The 19,487-nt window shown below is 38.2% G+C and overlaps 1 long non-coding RNA gene across 11 annotated transcripts in view; it reads left to right on the plus strand.

Moving 5' to 3' along the window:
- LOC106634210 (uncharacterized) overlaps positions 1–18,243 on the plus strand; it is a 240,570-nt gene extending 222,327 nt beyond the window's left edge. For all 11 annotated transcript variants that reach the window (XR_010111143.1, XR_010111135.1, XR_010111137.1 and 8 more), the window contains 2 exons: positions 3,249–3,297; positions 12,083–18,243. This is a non-coding gene — a long non-coding RNA (uncharacterized LOC106634210). The remainder of the gene's footprint in view (positions 1–3,248; positions 3,298–12,082) is intronic.
- The last annotated feature ends 1,244 nt before the right edge of the window (positions 18,244–19,487 follow it).

A 19,487-nucleotide genomic window follows, 5' to 3' on the forward strand; every position in this document is an offset into this window, starting at 1 on the left:
ACTACAGCTGCATCTCATTGCCGCCCTTCTTCCCAATCCAAAGCCTCCTTTGCGTCCTCCTCTTGTATCCCCCAACCTTAACCCACAAGTATAAGATACCTCTACTCCCTCCTTGGTGACCGATCATGCACCCCTTACCATCTCATTAAAACCTAATCACCCTTACCCCGCTCAATGCCAATATCCCATCCCACAGCATGCTTTGAAAGGATTAAAGCCTGTTATCACTCGCCTGCTACAGCACGGCCATTTAAAGCCTATAAACTCTCCTTACAATTCCCACATTTTACCTGTCCTAAAACCAGACAAGCCTTACAAGTTAGTTCAGGATCTATGCCTTATCAACCAAATTGTTTTGCCTATCCACCCTGTGGTGCCCAACCGGTACACTCTTTTGTCCTCAATACCTTCCTCCACAACTCACTATTCTGTTCTTGATGTTAAAGATGCTTTTTCCACTATTCCCCTGAACCCCTCGTCCCAGCCTCTCTTTGCTTTCACCTGGACTGACTCTGACACCCATCAGTCTCAGCAACGTACCTGGGCTGTGCTGCCACAAGGTTTCAGGGACAGCCCTCATTACTTCAGCCAAGCTCTTTCTCATGATTTACTTTCTTTCCACCCCTCCGCTTCTCACCTTATTCAATATATTGATGACCTTCTTCTTTGTAGCTCCTCCTTTGAATCTTCTCAATGAGACACACTCCTGCTCCTTCAGCATTTATTCTCCAAAGGATATCGGGTATCCCCCTCCAAAGCTCAAATTTCTTCTCCATCCGTTACCTACCTTGGCATAATTCTTCATAAAAACACACGTGCTCTCCCTGCTGATCGTGTCTGGCTAATCTCCAAAACCCCAATCCCTTCTACAAAACAACAACTCCTTTCCTTCCTGGGCATGGTTGGATACTTTTGCCTTTGGATACCTGGTTTTGCCATCCTAACAAAACCGTTATATAAACTCACAAAAGGAAACCTAGCTGACCCCATAGATCCTAAATACTTTCCCCACTCCTCTTTCCATTCCTTGAAGACAGCTTTAGAGACTGCCCCCACTCTAGCTCTCCCTGACTCATCCCAACCCTTTTCATTACACACAGCTGAAGTGCAGGGCTGTGCAGTTGGAATTCTTACATAAGGACCAGGATCGCGTCCTGTAGCCTTTTTGTCCAAACAACTTGACCTTACTGTTTTAGGCTGGCCATCATGTCTCCGTGCGGCGGCTGCTGCTACCCTAATGCTTTTAGAGGCCCTTAAAATCACAAACTATGCTCAACTCACTCTCTACAGCTCTCATAATTTCCAAAATCTATTTTCTTCCTCACACCTGATGCATATACTCTCTGCTCCCCGGCTCCTTCAGCTGTACTCACTCTTTGTTGAGTCTCCCACAGTTACCATTGTTCCTGGTGCGGACTTCAATCCGGCCTCCCACATTATTCCTGATGCCACACCTGACCCTCATGACTGTATCTCTCTGATCCACCTGATGTTCACTCCATTTCCCCACATTTCCTTCTTCCCTGTTCCTCACCCTGATCACGCTTAGTTTATTGATGGCAGTTTCACCAGGCCTAATCGCCACACACCAGCAAAGGCAGATTATGCTATAGTACAAGCCACTAGCCTGCTATAACCTCTCATTTCCTTTCCGTTGTGGAAATCTATCCTAAAAGAAATAACTTCTCAGTGTTCCACCTGCTATTCTACTACTTCTCAGGGATTATTCAGGTCCTCTTCCTTCCCTACACATCAAGCTCAGGGATTTGCCCCCACCCAGGACTGGCAAATTAGCTTTACTCAACATGCCCCGACTCAGGAAACTAAAATACCTCTTGGTCTAGGTAGACATTTTCACTGGATAGGTAGAGGCCTTTCTCACAGGGTCTAAGAAGGCCACCACTGTCATTTCTTCCCTTCTGTCAGACATAATTCCTCGGTTTGGCCTTCCCACCTCTATACAGTCCGATAGCAGAGCGGCCTTTATTAGTCAAATCGGCCAAGCATTTTTTCAGGCTCTTAGTATTCAGTGAAACCTTTGTATCCCTTACAGTCCTCAGTCTTCAGGAAAAGTAGAACAGACTAATGGTCTTTTAAAAACACACCTCACCAAGCTCAGCCACCAACTTAAAAAGGACTGGACAATACTTTTACCACTTTCCCTTCTCAGAATTCAGGCCTGTCCTCAGAATGCTACAAGGTACAACCCACTTGAGCTCCCATATAGACGCTCCTTTTTATTAGGCCCCAGTCTCATTCCAGACACCAGACCAACTTGGACTGTGCCCCAAAAAACTTGTCATTCCTACTATCTTCTGTCTAGTCATACTCCTATTCACCGTTCTCAACTACTCATACATGCCCTGCTCTTGTTTACACTGCCGGTTTACACTGTTTCTCCAAGCCATCACAGCTGATATCTCCTGGTGCTATCCCCAAACTGCCACTCTTAACTCCCTCTTAAAGTAAATAAATAATCTTTGCTGGCAGGACTATGCTGAATCTCCTTAGGCACTCTCTAATTAGATGTCCTAGGTCCTCCCAATTCTTAGACCTTTAATACCTGTTTTTCTCCTTCTCTTATTCTGTTTTTCAATTCATACAAAACTGTATCTAGGCCATCATCAATAATTCTAAATGACAAATGTTTCTTCTAACAACCCCACAATATCACCCCTTACCACAAAATCTTCCTTCAGCTTAATCTCTCCCACTGTACGTTCCCACGCTGCCCCTAATCCCGCTCCAAGCAGCCCTGAGAAACATCGCTCATTATCTCTCCATACCACCCCCAAAAAATTTCACCGTCCCAACACTTCAACGCTATTTCATTTTATTTTTCTTATTAATATAAGAAGACAGGAATGTCAGGCCTCTGAGCCCAAGCTAAGCCATCATAGCCCCTGTGACCTGCACATACACATCCAGATGGCCGGTTCCTGTCTTAACTGATGACATTCCACCACAAAAGAAGTGAAAATGGCCTGTTCTTGCCTTAACTGATGGCATTATCTTGTGAAATTCCTTCTCCTGGCTCATTCTGGCTCAAAAGCTCCCCTACTGAGCACCTTGTGACCCTCACTCCTGCCTGCCAGAGAACAACCCCCTTTTTCCTTTACCTACCCAAATCCTATAAAACGGCCCCACCCCATCTCCCTTTGCTGACTCTCTTTGGACTCAGCCCGCCTGCACCCAGGTAATTAAATCTTTATTGCTCACACAAAGCCTGTTTGGTGATCTCTTCACAGGGATGCGCATGAAAGAACGTGCCACAGAAAATGAGACACCTCAATGAGGGTAGGTTTGAAATACCAATTTAAAGCAGACTTTCACCGTTTGGCCAGGCTATAAACATTAAAAATCCATAACTAAGATCTTACTATATATTCAGGCATTTTAAGAACTCTGCATATATAATTACATTTGACCCTTCTAATGCCTTTATCAGATAGGTTCTATTATTGCTCTTTTTTAAATAAAGAAGATAAACTTTGAAGAGATTAATAAATTAATAAATTGGTCCTCCATGACACAGATTAATAAATAGCAGAATCTTGATTCAAATTCTATTTTGTCCTCGATTTTAACTTCATAATCATAATGTTATAATGTTGTTTCATGTTGTTTTATGTTACTTTAATGGATTGCAAAAGGTTAAAACCCAATTTATGTTAGTTTAAGAAAAAGCAGAAATCATAGAGGGTACCGTTAGGGTACTTCCCCCTTTCTATGAGGGGTTTCATAGAAACCAAGTACAGGAATGCAGCTGGGCCTCAGGAATATCAGAATCCAGGGAATAAAGACTGACCAAACTTAGTTTCCACCTCTGCCCCAGCCACCTGACCCCCTTCCACCACACTCCACTAGTTCCCTCCACCTCCGCTCTACCCCCCACTGTCTTACTTCCATCCACTTAGTAGAAAACATAGTTACTGTGAGCTTTATATCTTTTAGTCCAAATATTCAATGCCCAAAAACAGTTGCTTGACCTTTTTTTTTTTTTTTTTTTTTTTTTTTCTAATCACAAACAACACTAATTGTGGGGATGGAAAACTTTGGCCAGGTATAAGTCATTGTCCATTCTAAAACAATTATCTATTCAGTCTCTTAAATCAAGAATATTTTGAGAATGTTTTTTATATGTCTGACACTGTCTTTAGTACTGTGAATCCAGCAGTGAACCAGACAAACAAGATCTTATATTCTATAGAGAGAGACAGGGAATAAGTAAGTTAAAATATATAATAAATATCCAAGAGGCAAATATATATATAAGATAAATACATAAGCTGATTTCAAATAGTACTACATTAAAACAAGGTAATATATAGCAAATGATTGATGGGGCAGAGGAGTGGAGGTCAATATTAGATATATAAGAGAATATTTATCTGAGATAACATCTGAATAGAGACCCAGATGACAAGAAAAAAACAGCTATCAAAAAATCAAGAAAGGTGATGGCAGGTAGAGAGGATGAAAGGTACAAACGCAATGAACTGAGAATATTAGACAGCCAGGATGGCTAGAACCTAGTAAGCAAATGGGAAAAAATGTGGGGAATAAGTTAGAGGCAGGGAGGCAGATAGGGACTAAAATTACATATGGGAGGCTCTGTAAGGCATTTGAATGTTATTCATGTGGAAAAAGTTATAGCCAAAGGGAGGATGCTATGATTTTCTCAAGTTGGGTTAGGTACCCCTTGGGTTATGTTTTAATTTGACTGCTTTTGTTGCAGCCAGAAGGTTGTAGAATGAGGTGGAGTATTTCCCATGGGAGCTGTGGTTCTGGGCAGATAAAACAATGCACAATTCTCTTCTCTTCACAATTCTGTTCAAGTACTTCTGTTATAAATCCCCTTAACAGTCAGTGCCCTCATTGTCAATCACAGTGGCCACTGCTCTTCCAAAACCAGCTTTATCTAGGTTTTATTTTCTACCAGTTTTCAATATCTTAAATTTTCTTCCCTTTTATACAATTTTAAGGCTGTTTAAAAGGGCTAGCTCAATTGGAATATGCATAACTTTCCAATGTTGGAAAGTGATCTTTGCTATGCTGATCATTGATTGATTACCTGACAGTCAACACCTATTTGAATCACTGTCTCTTGCCTCTAAGCATTGGCTTCCAAGTAGATTTCACTGGGCTTTGTATTTTAAAGTTTCCTATTTTCCAAGCTCTGTTATTTGCCATGCTTCTTTTCAGTTTTCTTAGGAAAAAAATGATTGGATCCTGGGGGTATTTGCTAGATATCTGGCAAGGAGCATCACACAGGTATAAAAGCAAGTCAACCTAACTGAGGAAAATTGAGTAAAATGGAAAAGGATGCCAGTAGAAAGGAGAGAATCTGGGAGGAAAAAAAAAAAAAAGGGAAACTATATACAGTCAGGTAGTAGTCATATCAAAAAACAAAGGAATGCCCCCAAAGAGTTATGAATTGCTGCAGGAGAATTAATGAGATGGAAAATTTCTCAAGGAAAAAGAGCCAAGTATATATAAAGGGGAGAAAAGCATAAAATGAAGAAAAAAAAAACAAATAAGGCAAAATAAAAATTTTAAAAAATTCCAAGTGCAAGGTGAAAGAGTAAAACAAAAGAAAGGATAAATTAGGAAATGGTGCATTGCATTAAAGCAAATGTATTCTGTTTTCTTTATTCTTATCTTTAACTGGCTTTGCATTTCTCGGGTAGCAAAGCCAAACTGAAAGGATAATTTTGTTTATGTATCCAATTTGCATAATTGTGCAATATAAATTACAATGCTAATTAAGGACAGCCCTTGGGCTTCTGGAATTGGGTCAAAGTGGCTCCCCAAGTGCAGGGAGGTTGGGGCATTGGCTCTGTCCCCTCTCCCACTGCAGGGAAGCTGGGCAAGAAAAAAGAACCTCTCTGACAGTGTGTGAAATCTTGTCAGAATTTGTTGAAGACCCAGAACTGTATGTCTCACTCCCAGACTTGGCTTTTAAAATTATTTTTGTGTGATTCCGCAATGAAGCTCTTGAAAGCTAAAATTTCTTCTAAATGTGGTGTTGGTTATCATTTTATGAGTCCCCTCCCATTTTTTTTTTTTTTTAATTCAGAGAATTTTGGTTGAAACACTAGATAACTGAGCATGAAGCTGGCATGCAATATTTTCTCACTGGACTCTTGCCAGAATTGTCTCAAACCAGTGTATGATATACTCTGCTCAGGCTTTTGTGAGCCGGGGGAGATGACAAGCTGATTTCTGAGCTTTAGTTAAATCCATGTCCTAGAAACTAACTAAACAATTGCACCATAACTACATCAAATTCAGTCCCAGAGCATTTATTCCCTGCACTGTTCATAATAGAGGATTGAAAGGAGTAGGGTTCTTACCATCTTTAGCATGGGTTTTTTCAAGGAAAGAATTATTTCTGAGTTACTGTTGTGAAGGCTGGCGTAACTACTTTGGAGGAACCTCTGTTTAGGCCTGTTTTGAAGGTGGTGTTTGGCAAGCCTTTGGTAGCCATTGAAACTTGACCTCAAGCAAGTTGTATGCAAAATAGAAACAAGCAGCTCTCAATCACTCAAGTACTTGAGCCCAGGGGTAGGGAGGGAGACCTATTATCCTGTCTATGTCGTCTCTATTCACGTTCCTTTTTCTCCTTCACCTTTTGAGAGAGTGTAAGCCCCTTTTATAAGAGATTGATTACCTCACTTGGGTAACAGCATAACAGTCAAGGCTGCTAGTTGTGTACACATGATTTTGACTTTGAAATACCAAGAAGCTCTTTCCACTGGGATAATTATAGGAGTAATTGGAAAATACGTGGCCTGTGTTACTTTGTTTGCTAGAGCAATGTTTTCCAAACTCTTTCATATCCAGACATGAAAAAACAAAAAGATAACTGTGTGATCCTGGGGTGCTATAGTCTGAATATTTTTGTATCCCCTTGGTGGTAAAGATAACCCCCAAAATAATGGGATGAGAAGGTGGGGCCTTTGGAAGGCAGTTTAATCATATTAGTGGAGCTCTCATCAATGCAGTAAGTGCCCTTATAAAGGAGGCCTAAAAGAGACTCTTTGCTCCTTCTGCCATGTGATATTTCAGTGAGAAGACAGCTATTTATAAAGAAGTGGGCCTTCAAGAAACTTGGAATCTATAGTCCCTTGATCTTGGACTTTCCAACCTCCAGAACTAGGAAAAAAATACTGTGTTGTTTTTAAGCCACTCAGTCTATGGTATAGCAATCTGAACAGACTAAAACCTAGGGTAAACTAGAGGAGAATTGGGACTGTGGGCAGGGCTGCTCATGTTCCAAGGTGACTGGATCTGTGGCTCTGCCCAACTCAACCTTCGAATTTCCTGAAACTAAGGGTTTAGTATCTCGTGGCACATCAGTATATCTCGAGCAAGGTTCCACACTGTAATCCATGCAGCAACAATGTTCAAGTGATCATTCATAAGGAGTCCACGGTCAAATCAGCATGGGGTAAGTTGGGTTAAACACACAGACTTAAACATGTTTATCACAAGAATTGTGATATTAGCAACCCTTATTTCTACCACTTCTTCTCTTTTCCCTATGGAATCCACCTCTCTGCACTTTCACTTTTCTCCACATGGTTTGGGTGGAACTGGCCTATCCTTGGCTATAAAGGAGGGCACTTGACCTGTTCTGGTCAGTGAGAGCAGCTTATCCCCCAGGCCATAGGGACTGGTTCAGGCTGACAGTAGACTAGAGCATGGCAAATCAGAGTCAGACACAGGAACAACGGAAAAATTTGGCAAATTCTTGGTAGGATTTTTTGAGCATGTAGATAAAACTATGAATGAATTTTCTAAGTTACTCCTCATATCCGAGATAATATACCTCTCATTTTGCTGAAGCTAGTCTGAATTGAGTACTATTTTCAACTGGAGAAGTCTTGATTGATATTTACTTTTATTTCCTAAGATTCAGCTCTAATAGATCATGTTCCTGCTTAAAAGTCTCCAGGACTCACCATTACATAGGGGATAAAGTCTAAGTAATTATAACTTAATATATAGGTTTTACCTATAATTGCAGTAAATATGGGGCGGGTTCTCTCTTACTGGTTTATTGATGACAGTGTTAGCTAAGAGTAAACAGGGTGGTTAGAGTCTGTAGTCTAGTTAAGTATCCTTTTAATACATTGGTTGAGGGGTCCTCAACAAACAGATTGCTTTTTGCTCCTAGAGTTGATCATGCTTTTGGGTAGACTTTTTTTCCTTTCTTCTGCAATTGTTCAGGTGGATTTAGTAACTCCAGCCTTTCTCTCTGGTGTATACTTTGTTACTAATTACAAAGGCATAATCTTGATAATGTAGACATTTTAGAGAATACTCCTTCTGATGGTTGTATATGTATTGAGAACAGTTACTGTAAAGCAGTGATTCTTAAAGTGTGGTCCCCGGACCAGCAGTATTGTCACCTGGGAAATTGTTGTTAGTGATGTAGAGTCTTGGGCCAAACCTCAGACCCATTGAATCAGAAAATCTGGGGATGATGGCCAGCAATTTGTATTTTAATAACAAGGTGATTCTCTTGCGTGATAAAGTTTTCAAACAGTTGACTAGAAAGGTCAAAGCCTGGAGAATATCTTGGTTGAGGACTTCCTAAAACCTTCTATCTCATTACCCCAATATACTTTCCTCATGCCTTTTTAATTGCTATTTCACTAGAGTTTTTACTTCTCTCGGGAGCTCATCCTATTTAACCGGGTTTTTAGTTTTACAATTTCATGCCCACTCTGCGTGGATCTATTGTCAGGTTCTCACTTTTCTTGATAGTTTTCTTGGAAAATTAAAAGATCAAGCCAACTGGATTTTTATTATTTCAACTGCCATTATATCTTCTTCAGGGTGTTTTAAGATTATCATATATACTTGCTCCCCCCTCCCAACCCCTTTACCATCTTGTTGATTTCAGACTAGTATTTAAATCATATTTCCTAGACAGGCAACTTATGCCATTGTGAGATACAAAATAGTTCATATAACATAGCAAGGGGATATCATTCTAGAATTAAACTCATGTTACAGAAATTTCATCACGAAGGTAAAACACATTTGTGTAAATTGAACTTTGACTATATTTGCATCACAAGCAGTAGACCAAGACAGACACTGTTTAATCATTTAGAGCATCAGCTATAAAGTCAGACTTCCTGAGTTCAGATATAGCCCACCACTTGCTGATTATGTGACCTTGGGCAAACCCTCTGTGCCTCAGTTTCTTTTTCTGCCTGAATAAGGAAAATGCTCAGTAAATTTTAGTTAATGCTACAGCTTTTGAGGCAACATCCTGAGAAAGATGCCCACACGTAATAGCAAGGCAAGGTTTGTCTAAACTAAAATCCTGTCTCTGTGAACACACATAAAGGCTTATATTTTGAAGACAAAGAGAATTGGTTGAGAATGATTAAACCTATACTGGTAAATGAAAATAACAAACAGTTCTTACAAAACTTGCAGTATGTACTCAAACTTAACATAACTTTAATTGATATGCTATCAGATTTAGTTTAGTTCACATTAACCCGAGCCCAGAGACTTACACCAATTTTAGTTAAGATAATAGTCTCTGTTTTTTCTAATCGAGTCTCTTTTTATTTGACTAGAAGTTCTTACTTTCCTTTTCTGAAGGCCTAATTCTCTTCTAAGTCCACTAACTCAGATGTTATCATCATGTTTATAAATGGATCAGTCCCAGGTGTTGTTACTTCCATGCCTGTGAGCACATATTATCGTTTGTAAAAAAAAAAATGTTCTAAAGTTTTTAAATAGCTAAAAATTCATGTTAAAATTCTTGCTATACAGCAGCCCAGAAGAGAAGAGGTATGGCTTTTCTCCACTATGGCTATGATGCCTGCCAGGAATTATTAGTTGTTCCAGTAATGTCCCTAATACCTGTCTGAATAATCTTTGGGTGACTGGGTATAGAATTTTGCACTCTATAGCATACTGGCTAAATTTGCTTCTTCACAGTTATACCCATCATATACTGTCTGGTCTTAAAAATTCACTTACATATTACATGTATACCTGCATTTGCTTATTTAAAAACTATTAAATGTCAGGTACTGTTCTAGGCATCAAAAACACAAGGTTTACTTAAGTCCCTGCCATTATGATGCTTACATTAACAGTGAAATAAACTGTAATCATTCTAGAAGGCAGAAACCGAAAGTTTTCTTGTCTGCCTTTTTCTTAGTAGAGTGCTGGAAACATAAGTAGGTGCTTAATAAAGACTCCTGGATTATTAAAATGCATACTATACTTAAAGTATTAGGAACTTATGGCCGGGCACAGTGGCTCACACCTGTAATCCCAGCACCTTGGGAGGCCAAGGCGGGCGGATCACGAGGTCAGGAGATCGAGACCATTCTGGCTAACAAGGAGAAACCCGGTCTCTACTAAAAATACAAAAAATTAGCTGGGCTTGGTGGCAGGCCCCTGTAGTCCCAGCTACTCAGGAGGCTAGGCAGGAGGATGGCATGAACCTGGGAGGCAGAGCTTGCAGTGAGCCGAGATCGCACCACTGCACTCCAGCCTGGGCGACAGAGTGAGACTCCATCTCAAAAAAAAAAAAAAGAAAAAAATATATTAGGAACTTCTGAGGAGCCTAGTTGAAGAAGGAAGCTCAGCAAATGCAGGCTTATGGAGTGGAAGATTATTTGAGCAGCAAATCACTTTAGAGAATACCTAGTAGAACTGCTTACTTTTTAGGTGAAATAACAGAAAATGCCTGTTGTTTTAGTAAGGGAGAGACCACCCTTCATATTGTCTTATGCCCAATTTCTGCCTCCAAAGAAAGAAGAAGTAAAAACTAAAAGGCAGAAATGAAATCCACAAGCAGACAGCCCTGCGCCACACCCTGGGCCTGGTAGTTAAAGATCCACCCCTGACCTAATGGGTTATGTTATCTATAGATTGCAGACATTGTATAGAAAAGCACTGTGAAAATCCCTGTCCTGTTCTGTTCCATTCTAATTACCAGTGCATGCAGCCCCCAGTCACGTACCCCCTGCTTACTCAATCGATCATGACCTTCTCACGTGGACCCCTTAGAGTGGTAAGCCCTTAAGAGGGACAGGAATTGCTGACTCGGGGAGCTCAGTTGTTGGAGAAGTGAGTCTTGCCGAAGCTCCCGACCAAATAAAGCCCTTCCTTCTTTAACTAGGTGTCTGATGGGTTTTGTCTGCGGCTTGTCCTGCTACATTAGCAATTAAAAATTAACTGTACCATACAGTCAGTTGACTATACCATACAGTGTACCAACAGTAGACCCCCCTGCCCGCTGCTGACATAGTGAAGACTTGTGGGAAGTATCAGAAAGAGAACTGGAATTAAGGGGGAAAATCAAGATTTGTGACTTTAGCCAAATGTCTTGGGTTCACGAAACCCACATAAAATGGCTCATTTTGGGGGATATTGTGAGAATTAAAGGAATAGAATATTTGAAAACACTTTGGTACATTTTTCTAGGCAGAACAGAATTGAGTTTTGGGGAAGGTGTCTTGAGTTAAAGATGGTGATGAAAATAATGAGTCATTGAAATAGAAGGAAACATCCTAATTTACAGTCATTAAGGACTGCCATGAAATTCCACCCCATGAAAATCTGAAATGGGTATATATACCTTCAGGAATGTGTAGCTTGATCATCAAGAGATTCAAGTATACTGCCACAACACACTTATAGTTTAGACCATGATCGTGTGGTAGAGACAGTTAAAAATATTTAATCTCTCTTATTCTCAAATAATGAGTATAGGAAACAAATAAGAATTTAAATATTTCTGAAGATCATCATGAAAATGTCTAGCATATTTTGTAAACAACAATTTCTTGGATTATTAGATACTTTGCTGTTTGCTTTTCAGTAGGCACAAACATATTGTGAGATGTTCTGTATTTATGAAGTTACAATAAACTGTGAAAATAACAGAATGCATTCTGGGTAAGCTAAAGCAGTAGTCCAGATATTTCATTAAAATTCAGATCCATACTTTGGGTTGTATTCTTATTCAAAAATATATTTAAAAATATTATTGTAAGTATGTTTCTTATCGCCAATTTTTAATTTTCATTTGTAGGTTGTGGAAAATGCACTAGAATCAACAAACATGGGGACTAATTCAACTCGGATATCACGTCTTCAGAGAAGTTTTTCCTGCCCTCCTCTCCCTGTAGAATTAAGTATTCTTCCACTGTGCCACCCTCTAACTTGTGCTCATATCTTCCTCTATTGTAGTTATGTGTTCACATCCCTGTTGTTTTTGTACCGGCTTCTCCCAAAGGGAGACATTTAGTCTTATTCTTCCTGGTAACTTTAGCACAGACCTGGCAGATTGTTGACACTCAACAAATGTTTATCGACTCAAATGCGTTCAGTTGAGCATTGACCTTTGATCAACTCTGGGAAAAGTCTGCAAAGCTAGTTAGGACATTCAGAAATTCATTTCATTTCAATCCTAACTAAATAAATTATTGAAGTCTCAGAACTTCTCAGTACTTGATTTAGACACATAGAAACTTGGGTAAATAACACCTATATTGTTATATTCCTCAAAAAAAAGTTTATCTTTTCATGAAATGAATCTGCTGAGGATATTTATAGAAACTGAATGTAAGGGAGCAGAATAAAGTGGTATGTGTGTGTGTGTGTTTGTGTTTGTGTGTGTGTGTGTTTGTGTGTGTGTATGTAATTTGAAGAGTAGGTGGGAGAAGGTTGTGATAGGATAGCAGATCTTGTTTATGATAGTCACTAGCTAAAACAGACACTGCCTGATGCCTTTCCAATATCCACTTCCCTTTTCTTTTTTTTTCTTTTTGGAACAGAGTCTCACTCTGTCCCCCAGGCTGGAGTGCAACAGCACGATCTCGGCTTACTGCATCCTCTGCCTCCTGGGTTCAAGCAATTCTCATGCCTCAGCCTCCCTAGTAGCTGGGATTACAGGCTCTCGCCACCACGCCCAGCTAATTTTTGTGTTTTTAGTAGAGACGGGGTTTCGCCATGTTGGCCAGGCTAGTCTTGAACTCCTGACCTCAGGTGATCCACCTGCCTCAGCCTCTCTAAGTGCTGGGATTACAGGCGTGAGCCACCGTGCCTGGCTCTCTTTTCTTACTTAATGTCTGTGTCAATTAAATAGAAATGTATCAAGTTAAAAACCTTGCTTCGGTAGCTTCCAGTGCAAATAAAGGTACCCATGCCACCCCATTCTGGCCAACAGTAAAATTGATGGAAGCCTCTGGTTGGGGCTTCAAGGAAAGCTTTATCAAAAGATAAACTCACTGGCTTTGTCCCTTAGTTCAGTGGTCCCCAACCTTTTCGGCACCAAGAGACCAGTTTTGTGGAAGACAGTTTTTTCCATGGACCAGGAGGGTGCCGGGGGATGGTTTTGGGATGAAACTGTTTCACCTTAGATATCACTGGGCATTCAATTCTCATAAGGAGCCTGCAACCTAGATCCCTTACATGTGCAGTTCACAATAGGGTTCATGCTCCTATGAGAATCTAATACCACTGCTGATCTAACAGGAGGCAGAGCTCAGGCAGTAATGCTCACTGGTTCCGTTGCTCGCCTCCTGCTGTGCAGCCCAGTTCCCAACAGGCCACAGACCAGTACTGGTTCGCAACCCAGGGTTTGGGGCCCCCTGTCTTAGTTCCCTTGCCTTCCTTCCAGATGGATGCCTGGAGGAACAATCATCCCACAATTGTGAAAATTGAAGCCATATTTTAAAGTTGGTTTCAATTGTAATACAGAAGAAATCTGGACCTTGATGACATTTGAGCTACAGTACTAATCTTCATCTTCCTATTCATGAGCTTGTTGCAAGAGACAAGACTTTTACTGATTTAACTCATTGTTGGGATTTCTTGGAACTAAACACAGTCATAATACATTTTTTCCTTCCCAGGAAAATGGTAGAGCATGACTTTTCAAATCTAATAAAACTCATGTGTAGCTAAAACCACTCTATTGAAACAATTCCATCTCAGCCCATGGTACAAGGGATTTTCCTGAATGAAAAATGGTGTCTGATCATTTTGTTGGTTTCTTTGTTGGTTTTTCCTGAAACTTAGGGTTAAAGAATCCAGGAAAGTTGTCTTAGATAGAGTTATAATTTCTGTGGACATCAACTGATAAATGCAATTACAGTTTGTATGCCTAGGTTTGGCAAAAATCATATAAGCAACATCCCTCACATAATATTGTTTTAATTAAATTTTATTTCTTTCTTGGTATGAAACATACTGCAGAAGCACAATCAATGAACATTGGATAGTTTCCTTAAATCTTGCTCTTTGTCCTATTTATATAATTTATTGTGTCAGTGGTTCTCAAGTGGTATGCTCCTGCAACTCATCATCTGAAAATCCTTCCCAGATGTGCTGAAAAATTTTCATTAATTTGTATATTCTATTTTATTTTTATAACTAAGTACACATGCTTGTGACTGGAAGAGAAAACACCCCTCATTTAATCCCAGAGGAATATTTGGCCTTGATTCATGCCCTGCTCACTCCACCCCATTATTAAGATAGAGATCACTGAAGAAATCCCTGCTCTATAAATGTAGCTGATCCAAAAACAAAATGGAAATTCATTATTTTAAAGATTTCTACAAGATCTTTGTACAACTCTATTTTTTTTTCCTATTAAGAATTACATGATTCTAGAATAAGTTCCAACCCTAAGTATCAACACTGGAACACAATTTTAAAACAGGAGGTGATTATCTCTATAGTGAGATTTAACTACAGAGGTGATAGCTCTCGTTAGTGAATTTCAGGACTAGAAATCAGGCCTGCTGTCTCTTAGCTTAGAGGAGGTATAATAAGAAGAGGATTAGAACTACTGTGTATATTAACAAGAAGAACTCTATTATGTTCAGCTATCATTATATATGATATTATGTTTCTTTTTATGAACTATAGTTCACTGTCTTTAAGCATAATGTTTGCCCAAGGTGGGGGTGTTGGTGTGTGTCTGTGTGCATAAGCATGTGTGCACATGTGTGTATGTATATTTGATTCATTCATTCTGACCTACTGAATTTACTGAAGGAATAAGAAGAAATACCTTGAACTGAGGCACCTGGCTTAGCTCAACATCTGTACCATCTACCTTTGAGTATCCATTCCTTTACTATGAAGCATGGATGCTAAAACTAAAATTGCATTTGCTAAACTACTTTGTAGCTAGATTCCTGGGTGAGATTAGATTTGGTCAATTAGATGTTCTTGTGTAACATTTAGAAGGTGATAGTAAGGCAAAGGTCATGTGACTGGCTGATTTTGTTTATGTTCAATGATCTTTATTGGGGTACACTTTATATATAATAATAAATAATGCACACATTTTAAGTGTACAATTTGATGAGTTCTGACAAATTTATGTGCATGTATAACCAGCATCAATATCAAGATATATAATGATCCCCTCATTCCAGAATAGTCTCTTGTGTTCTTTCCAGCCAATGCCCCACCCCTGGATTCTGGCAACAATTGATCTGCTTTTTATTACCATGGATCATATTTGTCTTTCCTCAAGATACAAATAAATGAAATAATGTAGTGTGTCCTCTTTAACTTTGGCTTATTTCTCTCAGCACACTATTTCTGAAATTTGTCCATACTGTTGATATGGCAGACAGAATTTTAAGATGGTTCCTAAAATTCTTGCCTCCTGGTATGTATAATTTTCTCTCAGTTTTCCACTGAACACTAACCTAGGTGCTATTGTAAAGGGATTTCTCAAGTGTAATTAAAGTCCCTAATAAGTTTATTTTAAGTTAGAAAAATTTTCCCAGGTGAGCTTGAGCTAAGTGAGTGACCTAAGCAGGTGAGTTGTTAGAAAAAAATTAAGAGATATTTGAAGCGTAGACAAAATTCTGTTGGCTTTTAAAAGGAAACTTCCATGTGATGGAGAAAGCCAGATGATAGGGAACACAAGGTTACCTCTAAATTGACAACCAGCAAAAAAGCTGAGACTTCAGTCTTATCATCATAAGGAATTGAATTCTGTCAACAGCCACGTGACCTTAGAGGAGGAACCTGAGCCGCAGATGAGATCATGGCCCTGGCCAATACCTTAAATTCATCCTGGTGAGATATGAGCAGAGAACTCAGCTATGCCATGCTCAGATTTCTCACCTTTAGAGCAGTAAATTAATAAGTGAGCATTATTTGAAGCTGCTAAGTTTGTGGTGATTTGTTACACACCAAGAGAAAACATATACTGTATATATTATTAGATTTCTCCTTTATATTGGTGGGTGTATTTGTTATCTATTACTTCCTAACAAATCGACAATAATTAAGTGTCTTAAGACAACACATATTTATTACCTCATAGTTTCTGTGGGTCAGAAATCTGGGCATGGTTTATGTGAGTTCTTTGATTTAAAGTTGTTGGCAAATCTGTAAACAAGGAAGCAGTCAGGACCGAGGTCTCATCTGAAAGTCAACTTGGGATGGGTCTGCTTCCAGCCTCACTTAACATAACAGCTGGCAGGATTCAGTTGCTCTTGGGTAGTTGGATTGATGGCCTCAGATAACTAGGTAGCTATTAGCTAGATTTCACCCTCAGTTTGTTGCCGTGTGGGCCTCCCTAAGGTGGCAATTTACTTCATCAAAACCAGCAAGGGAGAGAGTTGGCTACAATCTCTAGTAATGTAGCTACAGAAATGACATCCCCTTAGCAATGAGATATTTTATTAATTAGAAAGAAATTACTCAACAGGAGGGGATTACACAATGTAGTGAATACCAGGAGGCTGAGATCAGAAGGAGCTAGTGTAGAAGCTGCCTACCACAGTGAGTAGTATTCTATTACATGAATATACCAGAATGTCTGAATCCACCCAACTGGGCATAGACATTTGTGTTCATTCAAGATACAGACTATTATTATTTTAAAAATAAAAGTTACTATGAACATTTAAGTATAAGCTTTTGTGTGGGTGTGTCTCATTTGTTTTGAATGAAATTGCAGGGTCACATAGAAAATGCATATTTAATCTTATAAGAAGCTGCTTAAAATGCTTTGCAATGTGATTTTACCATTTTACACTCCCAACAATGTATAGCAATATATCATAGATCTAGTGGTTTCATATCTCCACAAACACTTGATATTGTCACTCAGTTTAATTGTAGCTACTTAAATAGGCTTATAATGGTACTCGTTATGATTTTAATATGCATTTCCCTAATGCTTATTAGGGACTAATTATGTTAAGCATCTTTTCATGTATTTAGAGGCCATTTGTGTACCTTCATTTGTAAAATATCTGTTTAAGTAGCTTGCCCATTTGGATTGCTTTACATTTATTATAGAGTCATAAGCGTCCTTTATATATTCTGAATATAACTCTTTTATCAGACATACATATATATCAAATATTTTTTTCTAAGTTTGTGGTTTGTGTTTTTACTTTTTATACTGTTTATTGAATAGTAGATTTTATATTCATTTTATCCATTCTGTTATGATCGATATTTTTTGAACTATGAAAATATTGCTATGTAAAAATAAAAAATATATTTTCATCCTGAGTTTCATAATTTTAGCTTTCACTCTTATGTCTGTGATTCATTCTGAGTTTTCTTGTATAGTTTAAAGTCAGAGTGGGTGTTTGTTTGCTTATTAATATATTTATAGATATTTCTAATTCTTTCTAGCACCATTTATTAAAAAGTCTCTTTTTTTACCCATTGAATTATTTTGTTTAAATTGTTATGTCTAAAATCAAATTACCAAATACACATTGTCTATTTTGAACTATTTATTCTGTTTCATTGATTTTTATGTGTTCCTTTACACCAATATCGTTGTCTTAATTACTGTAGATTTGTTGGAAATACGGGAGTCAAATTTAAGGATTTCAGTTTTGTCCTTTTATCAAGTTGTTTTGGCTGTTCTAGGTCCTTTGCTGTTCTAGGTCCCTATAACATTTGGAATTCGGTTGTCAATATTTCCCCAGAATAAAGCCTGCTGGGATTTTGAACAGGATTGTATGGAATCTATAATCAATTTAGTGAGAATTAATAACATATTAAGTACTCTAATTGATGAACATAGTATCATCTTCCATTTATTTAGTCTTTGACTTCTCGGAAATGTTTTATAGTTTTCAGTGTGTAGGTCTTGAAGTTTGTAAAATTCTAAGTGTTTTATGGTTTTGACTGTAATTGTAAATACCTCCCATTGTTCATTGTTAGTACATAGAAATAAAATAAATTTTGTATTAATTTTGTCTCATGCAATCTTCTATACTCACTTCTTTCCAATAGTTTTATGTGGAATTCTTAGATGCTTCCACTTACATCATCATGTCATTTGGTAATTAAAACAATTTTACATCCTTTTCTTATATCCGTATGTCTTTTTTTAAATTTTGCTTTATTGCACTTCAGTACAATGTTGAATAGGAGTGTTAAACACTGATTCTTCCCTTATTCTTAATGCTGAGGAGAAGTCTTTCACTTTTAAGTGTGATGTTAACTGTAGGTTTTTATAGCTGCCTTTCATCGGATTGAGAATGTTCCTTTTTATGGCTAGTTGACTGAGATGTTTTATCAAAAATGGAATTTTGTCAAATGCTTTTTCTGGAATGGTCTGATGGTTCTTCTTCTTTATCCTGTTAACGTGGTGAATTATAATGATCGATATTCAAGTTAAACAGTGCATTCCTGGAAAAGCCCTATAGGGTTATGATATATTCCCTTTTAAAAGATTTGCAGGATTAATTCGCTAATATTTGTTCAGGATTTTGTGTCTAAATTCATGAGAAATATTTGTCTATACTTTTCTTGTAATATCATTTTAAATCAGGGAAATGCTGGCCTCATAAAATGAATTAAAGAATGTTCCACTCTCCTATAATTTTCTGGAACAGTTTGCATAGGACTGGTATTATTTTTCCTTAAAAGTGTGATAAAATTCACCAGTGAAGCCATCTGATCTGAGGATTTCTTTGTGGAATCATTTAAAATTATAATTCCAATTTTTAAATTGGAATTTTAAATTGATTTTAACTCAGATTTTCTATTTCTATTTCTTTTTGAGTCAGCTGGGTATTTTTTTTTTTTTTTCCGTTTAAGGAATTTGTTCATTGAATTTAATTTTTCTAATGTATTGGCTTAAAGCTGGTTATAGTGTGCTCTTCTTGTCCTTTTAATGTTAGCAGAATTTAAATTGATATGTCCCCCCTTTTTTTCATTTCTGATATTGTTAACATTTCTTCCCATGCGGACTCAGTGTATTTTTCTTTGTGTTTGTGCTGCTTAGGGTTCATTGTGATTCTGTATATTTAAATTTTTCTTAAATTTGAACAAATTGTTCATTTTATCTGCAGATATTTGCTCTGCCACCCCTTCTTCCTGGGCCTTAAATTATACAGCCATTACACTGCTCAGTGTTATCTCACAGCTCACAGAAATGCATTTCATTTTTTTTCACTCGTTTTCTCTCTGGGTTTCATTTTAGGTGG

Source organism: Pan paniscus, chromosome 22 (genome assembly GCF_029289425.2).
Source record: "Pan paniscus chromosome 22, NHGRI_mPanPan1-v2.0_pri, whole genome shotgun sequence".
Lineage (NCBI taxonomy): Eukaryota > Metazoa > Chordata > Mammalia > Primates > Hominidae > Pan > Pan paniscus.